The 20,572-nt window shown below is 53.8% G+C and overlaps 1 pseudogene; it reads left to right on the top strand.

Annotated features, from left to right (window-relative positions):
* Positions 1–19,473: 19,473 nt before the first annotated feature.
* The window catches only part of LOC142312851 (uncharacterized), a 102,111-nt pseudogene continuing 101,012 nt past the window's right edge, over positions 19,474–20,572 (top strand).

Genomic DNA, 20,572 nt, shown 5'->3' with positions numbered 1-20,572 from the left:
CTGCTATTCCATGTATTCCCCTTCCATAGTCACTGGTGTGCATACCTTATCTCCCCATAGTGATGTTTTTTAGGTTTTTTGCACCCAGTTCAGACATAGAATGGAGTTTCCAAACGTTATTCCTTAAAGAAACACAGGAGAAGCTGGAGGAGAAGTCTGCACTGGAGACCGGTAATGAGGGGACGGAGGGAACAGGACTCAGTGCTGGGGGAAAGGACCGGGGCTCTCTACACATAGGAAACAGCCAGAAACACAGGAGAAGCTGGAGGAGACGTCTGCACTGGAGACCGGTAATGAGGGGACGGAGGGAACAGGACTCAGTGCTGGGGGCAAGGACCGGAGCTCTCTACACATAGGAAACAGCCGGAAACACAGGACAAGCTGGAGGAGAAGTCTGCACTGGAGACCGGTAATGAGGGGACGGAGGGAACAGGACTCAGTGCTGGGGGCAAGGACCGGAGCTCTCTACACATAGGAAACAGCCGGAAACACAGGACAAGCTGGAGGAGAAGTCTGCACTGGAGACCGGTAATGAGGGGCCAGGAGGGGAACAGGACTCAGTGCTGGGGGGAAAGGACCGGGGCTCTCTACACATAGGAAACAGCCGGAAACACAGGAGAAGCTGGAGGAGAAGTCTGCACTGGAGACCGGGTAATGAGGGGCCGGAGGGAACAGGACTCAGTGCTGGGGGAAAGGACCCGGGGCTCTCTACACATAGGAAACAGCAAGAAAAACAGGAGAAGCTGGAGGAGACGTCTGCACTGGAGACCGGTAATGAGGGGACGGAGGGGACAGGACTCTCAGTGCTGGGGGAAAGAACCGGGGCTCTCTACACATAGGAAACACAGGAGAAGCTGGAAGAGAAGTCTGCACTGGAGACCGGTAATGAGGGGCTGGGGACGGAGGGAACAGGACTCAGTGCTGGGGGAAAGGATGGGGGCTCTCTACACATAGGAAACACAGGAGAAGCTGGAGGAGAAGTCTGCACTGGAGACCGGTAATGAGGGACGGAGGGGACAGGACTCAGTGCTGGGGGAAAGGACCATAGCTCTCTACACATAGGAAACAGCCAAAAACACAGGAGAAGCTCGGAGGAGACGTCTGCACTGGAGACCGGTAATGAGGGGACGGAAGGGGACAGGACTCAGTGCTGGGGGAAAGAACCGGGGCTCTCTACACATAGGAAACACAGGAGAAGCTGGAAGAGAAGTCTGCACTGGAGACCGGTAATGAGGGGCCGGAGGGGAACAGGACATCAGTGCTGGGGGAAAGGACCGGGGCTCTCTACACATAGGAAACAGCAAGAAAAACAGGAGAAGCTGGAGGAGACGTCTGCACTGGAGACCGGTAATGAGGGGGACGGAGGGGACAGGACTCAGTGCTGGGGGAAAGAACCGGGGCTCTCTACTCATAGGAAACACAGGAGAAGCTGGAAGAGGAAGTCTGCACTGGAGACCGGTAATGAGGGGCTGGGGACGGAGAGGAACAGGACTCAGTGCTGGGGGAAAGGATGGGGGGCTCTCTACACATAGGAAACACAGGAGAAGCTGGGGGGAGAAGTCTGCACTGGAGACCGGTAATGAGGGGACGGAGGGGACAGGACTCAGTGCTGGGGGAAAGGACCATAGCTCTCTACACATAGGAAACAGCCAAAAACACAGGAGAAGCTGGAGGAGACGTCTGCACTGGAGACCGGTAATGAGGGGACGGAGGGGACAGGACTCAGTGCTGGGGGGAAAGAACCGGGGCTCTCTACACATAGGAAAACACAGAAGAAGCTGGAAGAGAAGTCTGCACTGGAGACCGGTAATGAGGGGCTGGGGACGGAGGGAACAGGACTCAGTGCTGGGGGAAAGGACCGGGGCTCTCTACACATAGGAAACAGCCAGAAACACAGGAGAAGCTGGAGGAGAAGTCTGCACTGGAGACCGGTAATGAGGGGACGGAGGGAACAGGACTCAGTGCTGGGGGCAAGGACCGGGAGCTCTCTACACATAGGAAACAGCCGGAAACACAGGACAGCTGGAGGAGAAGTCTGCACTGGAGGACCGAAAATGAGGGGACCGAGGGGACAGGGCTCGGTGCTGGGGGAAAGGACCGGGGCTCTCTACACATAGGAAAGAGCCGGAAACACAGGAGAAGCTGGAGGAGAAGTCTGCACTGGAGACCGGTAATGAGGGGACAGAGGGAACAGGACTCAGTGCTGGGGAAAGGACCCGGGGCTCTCTACACATAGGAAACAGCAAGAAACACAGGAGAAGCTGGAGGAGAAGTCTGCACTGGAGACCGGGTAATGGGTGGGGCCGGGACGGAGGGGACAGGACTCAGTGCTGGGAGAAAGACCGGGGCTCTCTGCACATAGGAGACAGCCGGAAACACAGGAGAAGCTGGAGGAGAAGTCTGCACTGGAGACCTGTAATGAGGGGGACGGAGGGGACAGGACTCAGTGCTGGGGGAAAGGACCATAGCTCTCTACACATAGGAAACAGCCAGAAACACAGGAGAAGCTGGAGGAGACGTCTGCCACTGGAGACCGGAAATGAGGGGACGGAGGGGACAGGACTCAGTGCTGGGGGAAAGAACCGGGGCTCTCTACACATAGGAAACACAGGAGAAGCTGGAAGAGAAAGTCTGCACTGGAGACCGGTAATGAGGGGCTGGGGACGGAGGGGAACAGGACTCAGTGCTGGGGGAAAGGATGGGGGGCTCTCTACACATAGGAAACACAGGAGAGGCTGGAAGAGAAGTCTGCACTGGAGACCGGTAATGAGGGGCTGGGGACGGAGGAACAGGACTCAGTGCTGGGGGAAAGGACCGGGGCCTCTCTACACATAGGAAACAGCCAGAATCACAGGAGAAGCTGGAGGAGAAGTCTGCACTGGAGACCGGGTAATGAGGGGACGGAGGGAACAGGACTCAGTGCTGGGGGAAAGGACCGGGGCTCTCTACACATAGGAAACAGCCAGAAACACAGGAGAAGCTGGAGGAGACGTCTGCACTGGAGACCGGTAATGAGGGGACGGAGGGAACAGGACTCAGTGCTGGGGGCAAGGACCGGAGCTCTCTACACATAGGAAACAGCCGGAAACACAGGACAAGCTGGAGGAGAAGTCTGCACTGGAGACCGGGAATGAGGGGACGGAGAGAACAGGGCTCAGTGCTGGGGGGAAAGGACCGGGGCTCTCTACACATAGGAAAAAGCCAGAAACACAGGAGAAGCTGGAGGAGACGTCTGCACTGGAGACCGGTAATGAGGGGACGGAGGGGACAGGACTCCGTGCTGGGGGGAAAGAAACCGGGGCTCTCTACACATAGGAAAGAGCCGGACAACACAGGAGAAGCTGGAGACGTCTGCACTGGAGACTGGTAATGAGGAGCTGGAGACGGGAGGGAACAGGACTTAGTGCTGGGGGAAAGGACCGGAGCTCTCTACACATAGGAAACAGAGGAGAAGCTGGAAGAGAAGTCTGCACTGGAGACCGGTAATGAGGGGCTGGGAACGGAAGGGAACAGGACTCAGTGCTGGGGGAAAGGATGGGGGCTCTCTACACATAGGAAACACAGGAGAAGCTGGAAGAGAAGTCTGCACTGGAGACCGGTAATGAGGGCGCTGGGGACGGAGGGAACAGGACTCAGTGCTGGGGGAAAGGACCGGGGCTCTCTGCACATAGGAAACAGCCGGAAACACAGGAGAAGCTGGAGGAGACGTCTGCACTGGAGACCGGTAATGAGGGGACGGAGGGGACAGGACTCAGTGCTGGGGGAAAGGACCGGGGCTCTCTACACATAGGAAACAGCCGGAAACACAGGAGGAAGCTGGAGGAGAAGTCTGCACTGGAGACCGCTAATGAGGGGACGGAGGGGACAGGACTCAGTGCTGGGGGAAAGGACCGGGGCTCTCTACACATAGGAAACAGCCAGAAACACAGGAGAAGCTGGAGGAGACGTCTGCACTGGAGACCCGGTAATGAGGGGACGGAGGGGACAGGACTCAGTGCTGGGGGAAAGAACCGGGGCTCTCTACACATAGGAAACACAGGAGAAGCTGGAGGAGAAGTCTGCACTGGAGACCGGAAATGAGGGGACGGAGGGAACAGGACTCAGTGCTGGGGGAAAGGATCGGGGGCTCTCTACACATAAGGAAACAGCTGGAAACACAGGAGAAGCTGGAGGAGACGTCTGCACTGGAGACCGGTAATGAGGGGATGGAGGGGACAGGACTCAGTGCTGGGGGAAAGAACCGGGGCTCTCTACACATAGGAAAGAGCCGGAAACACAGGAGAAGCTGGAGAAGTCTGCACTGGAGACTGGTAATGAGGGGCTGGAGACGGAGGGAACAGGACTCAGTGCTGGGGGGAAAGGACCGGGGCTCTCTACACATAGGAAACTCAGGAGAAGCTGGAAGAGAAGTCTGCCACTGGAGACCGGTAATGAGGGGCTGGGGACGGAGGGAACAGGACTCAGTGCTGGGGGCAAGGACCGGAGCTCTCTACACATAGGAAACAGCCGGAAACACAAGACAAGCTGGAGGAGAAGTCTGCACTGGAGACCGGGAAATGAGGGGACGGAGGGAACAGGGCTCAGTGCTGGGGGGAAAGGACCGGGGCTCTCTACACATAGGAAACAGCCAGAAACACAGGAGAAGCTGGAGGAGACGTCTGCACTGGAGACCGGTAATGAGGGGACGGAAGGGGACAGGACTCAGTGCTTGGGTAAAGAACCGGGGCTCTCTACACATAGGAAACACAGGAGAAGCTGAAGAGAAGTCTGCACTGGAGACCGGTAATGAGGGGCTGGGGACGGAGGGAACAGGACTCAGTGCTGGGGGAAAGGATGGGGGCTCTCTACACATAGGAAACACAGGAGAAGCTGGAAGAGAAGTCTGCACTGGAGACCGGTAATGAGGGGCTGGGGGACGGAGGGAACAGGACTCAGTGCTGGGGGCAAGGACCGGAGCTCTCTACACATAGGAAACAGCCGGAACACACAAGACAAGGTGGAGGAGGAAGTCTGCACTGGGAGACCGGGAATGACGGGGACGGAGGGAACAGGGCTCAGTGCTGGGGGAAAGGACCGGGGCTCTCTACACATAGGAAACAGCCAGAAACACAGGAGAAGCTGGAGGAGACGTCTGCACTGGAGACCGGTAATGAGGGGACGGAGGGGACAGGACTCAGTGCTGGGGGAAAGAACCGGGGCTCTCTACACATAGGAAACACAGGAGAAGCTGGAAGAGAAGTCTGCACTGGAGACCGGTAATGAGGGGGCTGGGGACGGAGGGAACAGGACTCAGTGCTGGGGGAAAGGACCGGGGCTCTACACATAGGAAACACAGGAGAAGCTGGAAGAGAAGTCTGCACTGGAGACCGGTAATGAGGGGCTGGGGACGGAGGGAACAGGACTCAGTGCTGGGGGGCAAGGACCGGAGCTCTCTACACATAGGAAACAGCCGGAAACACAAGACAAGCTGGAGGAGAAGTCTGCACTGGAGACCGGGAATGAGGGGACGGAGGGAACAGGGCTCAGTGCTGGGGGAAAGGACCGGGGCTCTCTACAGATAGGAAACAGCCAGAAACACAGGAGAAGCTGGAGGAGGCGTCTGCACTGGAGACCGGTAATGAGGGGACGGAGGGGACAGGACTCAGTGCTGGGGGGAAAGAACCGGGGCTCTCTACACATAGGAAACACAGGAGAAGCTGGAGGAGAAGTCTGCACTGGAGACCGGTAATGAGGGGACGGAGGGAACAGGACTCAGTGCTGGGGGAAAGGACCGGGGCTCTCTACACATAGGAAACAGCCAGAAACACAGGAGAAGCTGGAGGAGAAGTCTGCACTGGAGACCGGTAATGAGGGGCCGGGGACAGAGGGAACAGGACTCAGTGCTGGGGGAAAGGACCGGCGCTCTCTACACATAGGAAACAGCCGGAAACACAGGAGAAGCTGGAGGAGAAGTCTGCACTGGAGACCGGTAATGAGGGGCCGGGGACAGAGGGGACAGGACTCAGTGCTGGGGGAAAGGACCATAGCTCTCTACACATAGGAAACAGCCAGAAACAAAGGAGAAGCTGGAGGAGACGTCTGCACTGGAGACCGGTAATGAGGGGATGGAGGGGACAGGACTCAGTGCTGGGGGAAAGAACCGGGGCTCTCTACACATAGGAAACACAGGAGAAGCTGGAAGAGAAGTCTGCACTGGAGACCGGTAATGAGGGGCTGGGGACGGAGGGAACAGGACTCAGTGCTGGGGGAAAGGATGGGGGCTCTCTACACATAGGAATCACAGGAGAAGCTGGAAGAGAAGTCTGCACTGGAGACCGATAATGAGGGGCTGGGGACCGAGGGAACAGGACTCAGTGCTGGGGGCAAGGACCGGGGCTCTCTGCACATAGGAAACAGCCGGAAACACAAGACAAGCAGGAGGAGAAGTCTGCACTGGAGACCGGGAATGAGGGGACGGAGGGAACAGGGCTCAGTGCTGGGGAAAAGGACCGGGGCTCTCTACACATAGGAAACAGCCAGAAACACAGGAGAAGCTGGAGGAGACGTCTGCACTGGAGACCGGTAATGAGGGGACGGAGGGGACAGGACTCAGTGCTGGGGGAAAGAACCGGGGCTCTCTACACATAGGAAACACAGGAGAAGCTGGAAGAGAAGTCTTCACTGGAGACCGGTAATGAGGGGCTGGGGACGGAGGGAACAGGACTCAGTGCTGGGGGAAAGGATGGGGGCTCTCTACACATAGGAAACACAGGAGAAGCTGGAAGAGAAGTCTGCACGGGAGACCGGTAATGAGGGGCTGGGGACGGAGGGAACAGGACTCAGTGCTGGGGGAAAGGACCGGGGCTCTCTGCACATAGGAAACAGCCGGAAACACAGGAGAAGCTGGAGGAGAAGTCTGCACTGGAGACCGGTAATGAGGGGATGGAGGGAACAGGACTCAGTGCTGGGGGAAAGGACCGGGGCTCTCTACACATAGGAAACAGCCAGAAACACAGGGGAAGCTGGAGGAGAAGTCTGCACTGGAGACCGGTAATGAGGGGCCGGGGACAGAGGGAACAGGACTCAGTGCTGGGGGAAAGGACCGGCGCTCTCTACACATAGGAAACAGCCGGAAACACAGGAGAAGCTGGAGGAGAAGTCTGCACTGGAGACCGGTAATGAGGGGCCGGGGACAGAGGGGACAGGACTCAGTGCTGGGGGAAAGGACCATAGCTCTCTACACATAGGAAACAGCCAGAAACACAGGAGAAGCTGGAGGAGACGTCTGCACTGGAGACCGGTAATGAGGGGACGGAGGGGACAGGACTCAGTGCTGGGGGAAAGAACCGGGGCTCTCTACACATAGGAAACACAGGAGAAGCTGGAAGAGAAGTCTGCACTGGAGACCGGTAATGAGGGGCTGGGGACGGAGGGAACAGGACTCAGTCCTGGGGGAAAGGATGGGGGCTCTCTACACATAGGAAACACAGGAGAAGCTGGAAGAGAAGTCTGCACTGGAGACCGGTAATGAGGGGCTGGGGACGGAGGGAACAGGACTCAGTGCTGGGGGAAAGGACCGGAGCTCTCTACACATAGGAAACAGCCAGAAACACAGGAGAAGCTGGAGGAGACGTCTGCACTGGAGACCGGTAATGAGGGGACGGAGGGAACAGGACTCAGTGCTGGGGGCAAGGACCGGAGCTCTCTACACATAGGAAACAGCCGGAAACACAGGACAAGCTGGAGGAGAAGTCTGCACTGGAGACCGGGAATGAGGGGACGGAGGGAACAGGGCTCGGTGCTGGGGGAAAGGACCGGGGCTCTCTACACATAGGAAACAGCCAGAAACACAGGAGAAGCTGGAGGAGACGTCTGCACTGGAGACCGGTAATGCGGGGATGGAGGGGACTGGACTCAGTGCTGGGGCAAAGAACCGGGGCTCTCTACACATAGGAAAGAGCCGGAAACACAGGAGAAGCTGGAGAAGTCTGCACTGGAGACTGGTAATGAGGGGCTGGAGACGGAGGGAACAGGACTCAGTGCTGGGGGAAAGGACCGGGGCTCTCTACACATAGGAAACACAGGAGAAGCTGGAAGAGAAGTCTGCACTGGAGACCGGTAATGAGGGGCTGGGGACGGAGGGAACAGGACTCAGTGCTGGGGGCAAGGACCGGAGCTCTCTACACATAGGAAACAGCCGGAAACACAAGACAAGCTGGAGGAGAAGTCTGCACTGGAGACCGGGAATGAGGGGACGGAGGGAACAGGGCTCAGTGCTGGGGGAAAGGACCGGGGCTCTCTACACATAGGAAACAGCCAGAAACACAGGAGAAGCTGGAGGAGACGTCTGCACTGGAGACCGGTAATGAGGGGACGGAGGGGACAGGACTCAGTGCTGGGGGAAAGAACCGGGGCTCTCTACACATAGGAAACAAAGGAGAAGCTGGAAGAGAAGTCTGCACTGGAGACCGGTAATGAGGGGCTGGGGACGGAGGGAACAGGACTCAGTGCTGGGGGAAAGGATGGGGGCTCTCTACACATAGGAAACACAGGAGAAGCTGGAAGAGAAGTCTGCACTGGAGACCGGTAATGAGGGGCTGGGGACGGAGGGAACAGGACTCAGTGCTGGGGCAAAGGACCGGGGCTCTCTGCACATAGGAAACAGCCGGAAACACAGGAGAAGCTGGAGGAGAAGTCTGCACTGGAGACCGGTAATGAGGGGACGGAGGGAACAGGACTCCGTGCTGGGGGAAAGGACCGGGGCTCTCTACACATAGGAAACAGCCAGAAACACAGGAGAAGCTGGAGGAGAAGTCTGCACTGGAGACCGGTAATGAGGGGCCGGGGACAGAGGGAACAGGACTCAGTGCTGGGGGAAAGGACCGGCGCTCTCTACACATAGGAAACAGCCGGAAACACAGGAGAAGCTGGAGGAGAAGTCTGCACTGGAGACCGGTAATGAGGGGCCGGGGACAGAGGGGACAGGACTCAGTGCTGGGGGAAAGGACCATAGTTCTCTACACATAGGAAACAGCCAGAAACACAGGAGAAGCTGGAGGAGACGTCTGCACTGGAGACCGGTAATGAGGGGACGGAGGGGACAGGACTCAGTGCTGGGGGAAAGAACCGGGGCTCTCTACACATAGGAAACACAGGAGAAGCTGGAAGAGAAGTCTGCACTGGAGACCGGTAATGAGGGGCTGGGGACGGAGGGAACAGGACTCAGTGCTGGGGGAAAGGATGGGGGCTCTCTACACATAGGAAACACAGGAGAAGCTGGAAGAGAAGTCTGCACTGGAGACCGATAATGAGGGGCTGGGGACCGAGGGAACAGGACTCAGTGCTGGGGGCAAGGACCGGAGCTCTCTACACATAGGAAACAGCCGGAAACACAAGACAAGCTGGAGGAGAAGTCTGCACTGGAGACCGGGAATGAGGGGACGGAGGGAACAGGGCTCAGTGCTGGGGGAAAGGACCGGGGCTCTCTACACATAGGAAACAGCCAGAAACACAGGAGAAGCTGGAGGAGACGTCTGCACTGGAGACCGGTAATGAGGGGACGGAGGGGACAGGACTCAGTGCTGGGGGAAAGAACCGGGGCTCTCTACACATAGGAAACAAAGGAGAAGCTGGAAGAGAAGTCTGCACTGGAGACCGGTAATGAGGGGCTGGGGACGGAGGGAACAGGACTCAGTGCTGGGGGAAAGGATGGGGGCTCTCTACACATAGGAAACAGCCGGAAACACAGGAGAAGCTGGAGGAGAAGTCTGCACTGGAGACCGGTAATGAGGGGACGGAGGGGACAGGACTCAGTGCTGGGGGAAAGAACCGGGGCTCTCTACACATAGGAAACACAGGAGAAGCTGGAAGAGAAGTCTGCACTGGAGACCGGTAATGAGGGGCCGGGGACAGAGGGGACAGGACTCAGTGCTGGGGGAAAGGACCATAGCTCTCTACACAGGAAACAGCCAGAAACACAGGAGAAGCTGGAGGAGACGTCTGCACTGGAGACCGGTAATGAGGGGACGGAGGGGACAGGACTCAGTGCTGGGGGAAAGAACCGGGGCTCTCTACACATAGGAAACACAGGAGAAGCTGGAAGAGAAGTCTGCACTGGAGACCGGTAATGAGGGGCTGTGGACGCAGGGAACAGGACTCAGTGCTGGGGGAAAGGATGGGGGCTCTCTACACATAGGAAGCACAGGAGAAGCTGGAAGAGAAGTCTGCACTGGAGACCGGTAATGAGGGGCTGGGGACGGAGGGAACAGGACTCAGTGCTGGGGGAAAGGACCGGGGCTCTCTACACATAGGAAACAGCCAGAAACACAGGAGAAGCTGGAGGAGAAGTCTGCACTGGAGACGGGTAATGAGGGGACGGAGGGAACAGGACTCAGTGCTGGGGGAAAGGACCGGGGCTCTCTACACATAGGAAACAGCCGGAAACACAGGAAAAGCTGGAGGAGACGTCTGCACTGGAGACCGGTAATGAGGGGACGGAGGGAACAGGACTCAGTGCTGGGGGCAAGGACTGGAGCTCTCTACACATAGGAAACAGCCGGAAACACAGGACAAGCTGGAGGAGAAGTCTGCACTGGAGACCGGGAATGAGGGGACGGAGGGAACAGGGCTCTGTGCTGGGGGGAAAGGACCGGGGCTCTCTACACATAGGAAACAGCCAGAAACACAGGAGAAGCTGGAGGAGACGTCTGCACTGGAGACCGGTAATGCGGGGATGGAGGGGACAGGACTCAGTGCTGGGGGAAAGAACCGGGGCTCTCTACACATAGGAAAGAGCCGGAAACACAGGAGAAGCTGGAGAAGTCTGCACTGGAGACTGGTAATGAGGGGCTGGAGACGGAGGGAACAGGACTCAGTGCTGGGGGAAAGGATGGGGGCTCTCTACACATAGGAAACACAGGAGAAGTTGGAAGAGAAGTCTGCACTGGAGACCGGTAATGAGGGGCTGGGGACGGAGGGAACAGGACTCAGTGCTGGGGGAAAGGATGGGGGCTCTCTACACATAGGAAACACAGGAGAAGCTGGAAGAGAAGTCTGCACTGGAGACCGGTAATGAGGGGCTGGGGACGGAGGGAACAGGACTCAGTGCTGGGGGAAAGGACCGGGGCTCTCTGCACATAGGAAACAGCCGGAAACACAGGAGAAGCTGGAGGAGAAGTCTGCACTGGAGACCGGTAATGAGGGGATGGAGGGAACAGGACTCAGTGCTGGGGGAAAGGACCGGGGCTCTCTACACATAGGAAACAGCTAGAAACACAGGAGAAGCTGGAGGAGAAGTCTGCACTGGAGACCGGTAATGAGGGGCCGGGGACAGAGGGAACAGGACTCAGTGCTGGGGGAAAGGACCGGCGCTCTCTACACATAGGAAACAGCCGGAAACACAGGAGAAGCTGGAGGAGAAGTCTGCACTGGAGACCGGTAATGAGGGGCCGGGGACAGAGGGGACAGGACTCAGTGCTGGGGGAAAGGACCATAGCTCTCTACACATAGGAAACAGCCAGAAACACAGGAGAAGCTGGAGGAGACGTCTGCACTGGAGACCGGTAATGAGGGGACGGAGGGGACAGGACTCAGTGCTGGGGGAAAGAACCGGGGCTCTCTACACATAGGAAACACAGGAGAAGCTGGAAGAGAAGTCTGCACTGGAGACCGGTAATGAGGGGCTGGGGACGGAGGGAACAGGACTCAGTGCTGGGGGAAAGGATGGGGGCTCTCTACACATAGGAAACACAGGAGAAGCTGGAAGAGAAGTCTGCACTGGAGACCGGTAATGAGGGGCTGGGGACGGAGGGAACAGGACTCAGTGCTGGGGGAAAGGACCGGGGCTCTCTACACATAGGAAACAGCCAGAAACACAGGAGAAGCTGGAGGAGAAGTCTGCACTGGAGACGTGTAATGAGGGGACGGAGGGAACAGGACTCAGTGCTGGGGGAAAGGACCGGGGCTCTCTACACATAGGAAACAGCCAGAAACACAGGAGAAGCTGGAGGAGACGTCTGCACTGGAGACCGGTAATGAGGGGACGGAGGGAACAGGACTCAGTGCTGGGGGCAAGGACCGGAGCTCTCTACACATAGGAAACAGCCGGAAACACAGGACAAGCTGGAGGAGAAGTCTGCACTGGAGACCGGGAATGAGGGGACGGAGGGAACAGGGCTCAGTGCTGGGGGAAAGGACCGGGGCTCTCTACACATAGGAAACAGCCAGAAACACAGGAGAAGCTGGAGGAGACGTCTGCACTGGAGACCGGTAATGAGGGGACGGAGGGGACAGGACTCAGTGCTGGGGGAAAGAACCGGGACTCTCTACACATAGGAAAGAGCCGGAAACACAGGAGAAGCTGGAGAAGTCTGCACTGGAGACTGGTAATGAGGGGCTGGAGACGGAGGGAACAGGACTTAGTGCTGGGGGAAAGGACCGGAGCTCTCTACACATAGGAAACAGAGGAGAAGCTGGAAGAGAAGTCTGCACTGGAGACCGGTAATGAGGGGCTGGGGACGGAGGGAACAGGACTCAGTGCTGGGGGAAAGGATGGGGGCTCTCTACACATAGGAAACACAGGAGACGCTGGAAGAGAAGTCTGCAATGGAGACCGGTAATGAGGGGCTGGGGACGGAGGGAACAGGACTCAGTGCTGGGGGAAAGGACCGGGGCTCTCTGCACATAGGAAACAGCCGGAAACACAGGAGAAGCTGGAGGAGACGTCTGCACTGGAGACCGGTAATGAGGGGACGTAGGGGACAGGACTCAGTGCTGGGGGAAAGAACCGGGGCTCTCTACACATAGGAAACAGCCGGAAACACAGGAGAAGCTGGAGGAGAAGTCTGCACTGGAGACCGGTAATGAGGGGACGGAGGGGACAGGACTCAGTGCTGGGGGAAAGGACCGGGGCTCTCTACACATAGGAAACAGCCAGAAACACAGAAGAAGCTGGAGGAGACGTCTGCACTGGAGACCAGTAATGAGGGGACGGAGGGGACAGGACTCAGTGCTGGGGGAAAGAACCGGGGCTCTCTACACATAGGAAACACAGGAGAAGCTGGAGGAGAAGTCTGCACTGGAGACCGGTAATGAGGGGCCGGAGGGAACAGGACTCAGTGCTGGGGGAAAGGACCGGGGCTCTCTACACATAGGAAACAGCCAGAAACACAGGAGAAGCTGGAGGAGACGTCTGCACTGGAGACCGGTAATGAGGGGACAGGACTCAGTGCTGGGGGAAAGAACCGGGGCTCTCTACACATAGGAAAGAGCCGGAAACACAGGAGAAGCTGGAGAAGTCTGCACTGGAGACTGGTAATGAGGGGCTGGAGACGGAGGGAACAGGACTCAGTGCTGGGGGAAAGGACCGGGGCTCTCTACACATAGGAAACACAGGAGAAGCTGGAAGAGAAGTCTGCACTGGAGACCGGTAATGAGGGGCTGGGGACGGAGGGATCAGGACTCAGTGCTGGGGGAAAGGATGGAGGCTCTCTACACATAGGAAACACAGGAGAAGCTGGAAGAGAAGTCTGCACTGGAGACCGGTAATGAGGGGCTGGGGACGGAGGGAACAGGACTCAGTGCTGGGGGCAAGGACCGGAGCTCTCTACACATAGGAAACAGCCGGAAACACAGGACAAGCTGGAGGAGAAGTCTGCACTGGAGACCGGGAATGAGGGGACGGAGGGAACAGGGCTCAGTGCTGGGGGAAAGGACCGGGGCTCTCTACACATAGGAAACAGCCGGAAACCCAGGAGAAGCTGGAGGAGACGTCTGCACTGGAGACCGGTAATGAGGGGACGGAGGGGACAGGACTCAGTGCTGGGGGAAAGAACCGGGGCTCTCTACACATAGGAAACAGCCGGAAACACAGGAGAAGCTGGAGAAGTCTGCACTGGAGACTGGTAATGAGGGGCTGGAGACGGAGGGAACAGGACTTAGTGCTGGGGGAAAGGACCGGGGCTCTCTACACATAGGAAACACAGGAGAAGCTGGAAGAGAAGTCTGCACTGGAGACCGGTAATGAGGGGCTGGGGACGGAGGGAACAGGACTCAGTGCTGGGGGAAAGGATGGGGGCTCTCTACACATAGGAAACACAGGAGAAGCTGGAAGAGAAGTCTGCACTGGAGACCGGTAATGAGGGGCTGGGGACGGAGGGAACAGGACTCAGTGCTGGGGGAAAGGACCGGGGCTCTCTGCACATAGGAAACAGCCGGAAACACAGGAGAAGCTGGAGGAGAAGTCTGCACTGGAGACCGGTAATGAGGGGACGGAGGGAACAGGACTCAGTGCTGGGGGAAAGGACCGGGGCTCTCTACACATAGGAAACAGCCAGAAACACAGGAGAAGCTGGAGGAGAAGTCTGCACTGGAGACCGGTAATGAGGGGCCGGGGACAGAGGGAACAGGACTCAGTGCTGGGGGAAAGGACCGGGGCTCTCTACACATAGGAAACAGCCGGAAACACAGGAGAAGCTGGAGGAGAAGTCTGCACTGGAGTCCGGTAATGAGGACACGGAGGGAACAGGACTCAGTGCTGAGGAAAGGACCGAGGCTGTCTAGACATAGGAAAGAGCCAGAAACACAGGAGAAGCTGGAGAAGTCTGCAGTGGAGACTGGTAATGAGGGGCTGGAGACGGAGGGAACAGGACTCAGTGCTGGGGGAAAGGATGGGGGCTCTCTACACATAGGAAACACAGGAGAAGCTGGAAGAGAAGTCTGCACTGGAGACCGGTAATGAGGGGCTGGGGACGGAGGGAACAGGACTCAGTGCTGGGGGAAAGGAACGGGGCTCTCTGCACATAGGAAACAGCCGGAAATAGGAGAAGCTGGAGGAGAAGTCTGCACTGGAGACCGGCAATGAGGGGCCGGGGATGGAGGGAACAGGACTCAGTGCTGGGGGAAAGGACCGGGGCTCTCTGCACATAGGAAACAGCCGGAAATAGGAGAAGCTGGAGGAGAAGTCTGCTTTGGAGACCGGGAATGAGGGGCCGGGAATGAGGGGCCGGGGATGGAGGGAGCAGGACGGACTCAGTGCTGGGGGAAAGGACCGGGGCTCTGTACACATAGGAAACAGCTGGAAATAGGAGACGCTGGAGGAGAAGTCTGCACTGGAGACCGGTAATGAGGGGCCGGGGACGGAGGGAACAGGACTCAGTGCTGGGGGAAAGGACCGGGGCTCTCTAAACATAGGAAACAGCCCGAAACACAGGAGAAGCTGGAGGAGAAGTCTTCACTGGAGAACGGTAATGAGGGGCCAGGGACGGAACAGGACTCGGTGCTGGGGAAAAAGACCAGGACATAGGAAACACAGGAGAATCTGGAGGAGAAGTTCACACTGGAGATCGGTAATGAGGAGCTGAAGGGAAGAATTGAAGCAGCAGCACTCACCATTTGTGTCCACGATTCTTTATTTTAATTCCATAAGATCACCAAATGCAAGGTGCATGGAAGGTGGAAAGTTTCGCTCCTGTTAAGCCACGCTTCAATAGGTCCTGAAGGTGGAGGAAAAGTATGTACTGCTGACCATTAATGAGGAGCCGGGGACAGAGGGAACAAGATTCAGTGCTGGTGGAAAGGATCAGGGCTCTCTGCACATAGGAAACACAGGAGAAGCTGAAGAAGTCTGCAGTGGTGGCCGATAATGAGGAGTCGGGGATGGAACTATAAGGCTATGTTCACACGCTGCGTTTTTGGTCAGTTTTTGCTGCAGAATTTTCTTGAGAAATTCTTGTAAGATTTCTGCAGACATTCCCCAGCAAAACCTATGGCAAAAAAAAATTAGCTGTGCGCACACTGCGTTTTTTTCTTAAGAAAATTCTTTCAGTAGATTTTCTTAAGAAAAAGAATGCGCATGTCACTTCTTATCTGCAGCTAACTGCGTTATTTCACTCCATTGACTGTAATGTAATCAGGAAATAGCACAGGAATAACGCAGGTAGCAAGTGATGTGCGTTATACCTGCGTTATTCCCGCCTTATTTCGCATTTTCGGGACATAGCGTACATCCCTGCCCTGCGTTTTGCAGGGAAGTGATGTCACTAGGACAGGAAGAAAAAGCGTGTGCTCCGCTGTATTTTTACTTTCCAGCCGGGTAAACACACAGCGGCGGCCCGGTATTCTCAGGCAGGAAAGGGTGAGAGACAGGGTTAATGCCCTCCCCCTCCTCCTGCAGCCGAGAATCTCAGCCGCAGCTGCCCCGGAACTGTCGCATCCATTATGCGACAGTCCCGGAGTGTCCCCGGCTCTTCCAGATGCCGTGATGCGGTGGCAATCCAGGTAATAAGGAGTTAACGGGAACCAATAGCTGCCGCTAAGTCCAAGATTAGTAATGGCAGTGTCTATGACTCGCCGTCACTAATCTGTAAGTGAAAGTAAAGAAACACACACACACACACACACCAAAAAATCCTTTATTTTGAATAAAAGACATAAAGCCCCTCTTTCTCCAGTTTATTAACCACTCCCAAACACACAGCTCCGACGTAATCCACAGCGATGTCCTGCGGCGCTTCCAGCCCTGCTCCAGCCGCGTGTGACAGTTCCCCACACAGCCTCGGTCAGGGAGCGAATGCTGAATGCGCTCCCTGAGCGAGTGCAGAGGTGACTCCAGGACATTTCTCACGGCCGGTGATGTGAACACACTACTGGCCGCGAGAAGTGCAGTATGTGGGGGGGGGGGGACATCATAAATAAAGCTGGAATATCTATCCCTCTATTGTCTGTCTGTCTGTCTGTCTGTCTCTCTATTATCTATTATCTATCTATTCCCCTAAATATATATTCTCTATCTTTATCTATTATCTATCTATCTATTATCTATCTATATCTATCTATTCCCCTAAATATCTATTATCTATCTATATCTATCTATCAATCCATCTATCCCTCTATCTAGCTATCATCTATCTTTCTCTGTATTAACTATTTTTTTTTTCAATTTTCACCATGCTTTATTGCTGTAAAGGCATTAAAAAAAGCAGGGAGCAACCTGAAAAAACGCACCAAAAACGCACCAAAACGCACCTGCGTTATTGGTGCGTTTTTTAACGCAGGTGCACTAATCCTTCACTCAAGAAATTTCTTAAGAAAAATCATTTTTCTAGTGTGAACATAGCCTAAGGCCACATGCACATGTTGAGTATTTGATGAGCTTTTTACCTCAGTATTTGTAAGTCAAAAGCAGGGGTGGGTAAAATAATACAGAAGTGGTGCCCGTGTTTCTAATATTTTTTTTACTCTGATTGTTCCACTCCTTGGTTTGGCTTACAAATACTGAGGTAAAAAGCTCACCAGATTAATGTATGCAAATCGCCTAGGGCCCTGGATCAAAAGGTCCCTTTGGCATATATGATAAAATCAATGCTACTAGACACCTGCAAGTTTTGGAGGTCAAATTAGGATAGAACCACTGTAATATTTTTATAGTGACCAATTAAATTTCTCTCACTAAACAAAATCCCCTGAAAACATATCTATATTTATTTTAATTTGAAAACTGCTATAGACATAAACATATTGATACATACATTTCTGAAAGGATCCAGATTCCTATGAGTCGAGAAAGGGAAGGGAACAGGGACTCTTTTACCCTATATATTTCCCTTACTGGATGCAGAGGTTGAACAAAACCAAGATGCTCAGTATGAGCCTCGGTGGCCGATTTTAATAATAGTACTTAGCTTTAGTAGATCATTTTCTGTGTTTTGTGTTTATTTTTATTTACACGATTAGTAGTGGGGGGGTCTCATAGACCCCTACCCATTACTAATCTGGGCCTTTGTAGCAGTTGTGTTTTTTTGACAAATCACAGCTGTCATTAACCTCTTATATTATCGCAATCGGGATGAGCCGTGTAAGTGCCAGGATTCGCGCATCTTATGGATGAGCCAATTCTGTGGTAACTGTAGGCTATTATTGTTAGGCTGGGGAGGGCTAATAACCATGGGCCTCCCCAGCCTCTGAATACCAGTCCCATCTTGGTTGGGTATAAAAAAAAAAAGCCAAGTGTAGTCCCCGTATTTTGATACACCACCAAGATGAAGCATACAGCTGGGGCCTGCAGTCTCCTGCTGTCTGCTTTATCTGTGCTGGGTATCAAAATACGGGGAACCCAAATCCATTTTTTTCAATCATTTATTTTTACACTCCACTTCGGGGACCCAGAAAGGTAATGTGAGGGAAACCAATCACAGATGCCGACAAAGAGGGTGGGCAGGGAATTGGTGAATATCCATAAGGTTTACTGAGTAGACCCGGAAGCAATGTGACAGCAGCGGTGGAACTCCTTAAGAATAACTGTCCTGCTTTAATCACCATTTTTTTATTTTTACCTATGCAGCCAAACCCAAACAGTAACATGAGGTTCGCGTTCGCCCATTATTGCTTGTGAGTTAAAGGTGCTTAGCACTCATCTAGATAAATTCCTTGAGGGTCTAGTTTCCAAAATTGGGTCACTTGTGGGGGAGCTCTATTATTAAGGCATATCAGGGGCTCTCCAAACGTGATATAGCACCACTAATAATTCCAGCCAAATTTGCATTCAAAAAGTTAAATGGCGCTTCTTCCCTTCTGTGCCCTGTCATGCACCCAAACAGTAGTTTTACACCACACTTGTGGTATCAGAATACTCAGGAGAACTTCCACAACTAATTGTATGGTGAATTTTCTCTTGTTACTCTTGTGAAAATGCAAAATTTGGGACTAAAGTAACATATTTGTGGGGAAAATGTAAAAACTAATTTTTTTCCTTCCACAATGCTTTAGTTCTTGCAAAGCACCTGAAGAGTTAATAAATTTAACTTCAAATAGAATGTGGTCCCTAAAAAAAGTTTTGTAAATTTTGTTGGAAAAATGAGAAATTGCTGATAAAATTTTAACCCTTCTAATGTTCTAACAAACAAAAATATGTTTTAAAAATGGTGCTGATGTAAAGTAGACGTGGGAAGTTAACTATATTGCAGAATAACTGGTTTAAGAGCATAAAAAATAAAAGTTTGACATTTTCAAAAACGGCACCAAATTTCTGATATGTTTTCACAAATACAAAAAGTATTGTCCAAAATTTGTAATTTTAGTATATAAAATGAGACTGGTCAGAAAAGAAAAATTTGGCCAGGTCATGAAGGTGAAAACAGGGTGGGTGGAGAAGAGGTTAATGTTCTATCATCTGTGCCCCACGGTCCCGATTCTGCCATCCCAATATCTGTGGATGTTCCTGCACTTTATAACTGTGTCTACTTTTTATGAAATATTTATTAAAGATTCAGCTATTTTAGATTTTTCCTTTTAAAATTTATTCTGTGATTTTGGTGCTGGATTGGAGATATTCTGTGATAAATCTCTGTGTGTGACTATAGTTGGATTGTGTGTTATACCAGGGGCAGGACGGGGCCAGAACTGGATGTAGTGATCATGTGAAGCCGGTAGCAGCTCCGGAGATTTCTGACATGGGATCTTTCTGATGTTACATCGTCATCTTCTCCCCATTCAGGTCCCTACAATATCGGATCCTCTCAGATCTTCTATATAAGAGAATTTTCCTGATTGACCTATCAAGGATGGATAGGGACAGGGACAAGATGGCGGAGAGGATATTACACCTCACCCTAGAGATCCTCTTCCGGCTTACTGGAGAGGTGAGAGATTCTGATGACGTCACATTACATCATTCTTATCTATGGGAATAACAGATGGACAGAACTGGAGAGGTGAGGACTCTGGAAATGTCTGTAGTGAGATCTATTAATGTGTCTCTCCATATCCAGGATTACACAGTAGTGAAGAAGACCTCTAGTGAGCGCTGTCAGGCCCCTGTGTCTGAGGGATGGGGAATACCTCTGAGCCCAATCACGGGGCCTCCACCTCACCCCCTGATACATGAGGACATCAATGACCAGAAGATCCTAGAACTCACCTACAAGATGATTGAGCTGCTGACTGGAGAGGTGACACTGCTGGGAATGCTGAGACATTATACAGTAACGCTATGAAGGGATCGGAGGATGACGGTATCATTGTATGTGTCAGGTTCCTATAAGGTGTCAGGATGTCACCGTCTATTTCTCCATGGAGGAGTGGGAGTATTTAGAAGGACACAAAGATCTGTACAAGGACGTCATGATGGAGGTTCCCCAGCCCCTCACATCACCAGGTAATAGACAGGACTAAATACACATGGACTATAATTATCTGTATGTAAAGAATGATTTCAGTCCCTGTATGTGTTTCCTACAGTTGTATCCAGAAAGAGGACAACACCAGAGAGATGTCCCCATCCTCTTCTTCCACAGGACTGTAAAGAAGAAAATCTCAATGTTCCTCAGGATGATCAGGTAGATGGAGGGAAGGTGTCATGAAATCTTCCCTATGATGTGTATGTAAGAAACAGGTCCAAAATGCAACACACTTAGGCTAGGTTCACATTTCCGTTGTTTTGCATCAGTCACATGCGTTGCTTGACGCATGTGACTGATGCGTTGTACAACGGATGACAAAGAACAGAAATCATTGTCGGACTCCGTTGTGTGCGGGGGGTGGAGCGCGAGGGGGCGGAGCCGAGCGGGGCCATGGCGCTGAGGACGTCAGTGCAGCGGGG

This window comes from Anomaloglossus baeobatrachus, chromosome 5 (genome assembly GCF_048569485.1).
Source record: "Anomaloglossus baeobatrachus isolate aAnoBae1 chromosome 5, aAnoBae1.hap1, whole genome shotgun sequence".
NCBI lineage: Eukaryota > Metazoa > Chordata > Amphibia > Anura > Aromobatidae > Anomaloglossus > Anomaloglossus baeobatrachus.
The sequence above is the reverse complement of the archived record's forward strand: the minus strand, read 5'-3'. Positions and strand labels throughout refer to the sequence as shown.